This window comes from Peromyscus californicus, unplaced genomic scaffold (genome assembly GCF_007827085.1).
Source record: "Peromyscus californicus insignis strain IS unplaced genomic scaffold, ASM782708v3 Scaffold_23__1_contigs__length_62951481, whole genome shotgun sequence".
Taxonomy (NCBI): Eukaryota; Metazoa; Chordata; class Mammalia; order Rodentia; family Cricetidae; genus Peromyscus; species Peromyscus californicus.
Window position 1 is genome coordinate 62,674,921 of NW_026294534.1, and position 2,615 is coordinate 62,677,535.

A 2,615-nucleotide genomic window follows, 5' to 3' on the forward strand; every position below is an offset into this window, starting at 1 on the left:
TGCCTGCAAATTTCATGATATCATTGTTTTTTTACTGCTGAGTAGTACTCCATTTTGTATACGTACCACATTTTCTTTATCCATTCTTTGGTAGAGGGGCACCTAGGTTGTTTCCAGATTCTGGCTATTATGAATAATGCTGCTATGAACATAGTTGAGCAAGTGTCCTTGTGGTATGGTTGAGCATTCCTTGAGTATATGCCCAGGAGTGGTATAGCTGGGTCTTGAGGTAGATTGACTTCCAAGTTTTTGAGAAACTGCCATACTGATTTCCACAGTGGTTGTGCAAGCTTGCATTCTCACCAACAGTAGATGAGTGTTCCCTTTACTCCACATCCTTTCCAACATATACTGTTATCAGTGTTTTTAATCTTAACCATATTGAATGTATTCTTATCCTGGTATTTACTTATCTGGGTTTGGGATAATTATACAAGTGTTGATTCTTGTGATATCTTTGTTGGATAGGACTTTTGTTCCTTTATTATCTGTTTCCTTTATTGTCTTTTGGCCTGAATGGCCAAGAGTTCTGGTGATTGGCTGGTTGTCAGGTTCAGTAGGGTTGTCTCAGCTGAGGTTTGTGGGAGTTTGGGTGCCTAGATCCAGTGTATCCTCCAGCTCTTCTGGCTGGTGTATGCTTTACTTGTGCCTGTGGGGTCTGTTCTTCCAACTAGTGTGTGTTGTGCCTATGCCTGTTCTTCCACCTGTTCTTCCAACTGGTATGGGTGGTACTTGTGTCTATAGGGTCTGCTAATGTTACAGGAAAGAACTGCCCAGAGGGAGGATGATGAGGTAGGTAGCATTGAGTGGCAGAGTGGATCCCGTGGGAACAGAGTCCAATGTGTGGCAGCAGTGGTGGTGTGGCCTGCCCACATGTCTCTCATCTGCCTGGCTGGCTGCTGGGGACCATACCAGAGCAGTAGAGTTCCACCAGAGTTGGGAGCAGGGCCCAGATGCCTTGCTGGGGCTGAGAAGGGAATGAGAGGAGCTTGCAGATGTGCCTTGGGGCTTAAGGTGTAGAGATTGGGGCAGTTTAGTTGGGAGACCAATCACTCACCTGTTCTCCCAACTGGAGTAGGTGGTGCTTGTCTAGGGGTGCTGATGTTGCAGGGGATGGTTGGCCAAGGGGAGGTTGGTAGTGATAGTGGGTTTGGGTGGCAGAGTGGATCGTGGAGGTTACAGAGAAAATGAAAAATTTCCTTAAAGAAATTGAAGAAAAGATAAACAAAAAATTGGAAGAAATCAATAAATCCCTTAAAGAAAGCCAAGAAAAAACAATCAAGTATGTGAAGGAAACAGTTTAAGACTTGAAAATTAAAATACACACAATAAAGAAAACATAAACCAAAGGAATTCTGAAAATGGAAAATCTGATAAGCAAACAGAAACTACAGATGCAAGCATCACCAACAGAATACAAGAGATAGAAGATAGAATCTCAGGCATCAAAGATATACAAACAAAATGTTAAATCCAAAAAGTTCCTACATAAAACGTCCAGGAAATCTGGGACATCATAAAAAAAACAAACCTAAGAAAAATAGGGATAGAAGAAAGAGAAGAATTCCAGCTCAAAGATGCAGAAAATACATTCAACAAAATCGTAGAAGAAAATTTTTCCAGCCTAAAGAAGGACATTTCTATGAAGGTACAAGAAGCCTAAGGAACACAAAAAAGTCTCCTTGTCAATTAATAATCAAAATACTAAACATACAGAATAAAGAAAGAATATTAAAACCTGCAAAGGAGAAAGGCCAAGTGACATACAAAGGCAAACCTGTCAGAATTACACCCAACTTCCCAGTGGAGACCCTAAAAGCCAGAAGGTCCTGGATAGACATTTTGCAGACATTAAGAGACCATAGTTGCCAGCTCAGACTACTATATACAGCAAAACTTTCAATCACCCTAGAAGGAGAAAACAAGATATTCCATGACAAAATGAGATTTAAACAATACCTATCCATAAATTCAGCACTACAGAAAGTACTATAAGGAAAACTCCAACCCAAGGTAGTTATCTGCACCCATGAAAACACAGGTAATAGATAATCTCATATTGGCAAAACCCAAAGAAGGGAAACACACACACACACACACACTACCACCAACACCAACCTCCCCCCCCAAAATAGGAATTAACAATCACTGGTAATTTAATATCTCTTAATAACAATGGACTCAATGCACCTATAAAAAAACACAAGCTAACAGAATTTATACAAAAACAAGATCCATCCTTCTACTACATACAAGAAACACATCTCAACTTCAAAGACAGACCATAGTTGCCAGCCTCTTAGAGTAAGGGGTTTGGAAAAGATTTTCCAATCAAATGGACCTAACAAGCAAGCTGGTGTAGCTCTCCTAATATCTAACAAAATAAACTTCAAGCTAAAATTAATCAAAAGAGATGGAGAAGGACATTCCTTATTCATCACAAGAAAAATCCATCAAGATGAAGTCTTAATTTTGACCATTTATGCCCCAAATACAAGGGCACCCACATTTGTAAAAAAACATTGCTAAAGTTTAAATCACATATCAAACCCCACACATTCATAGTGTGAGAATTCAACATCCTATTCTCACCAATGGACAGGTCTGCCAGACAG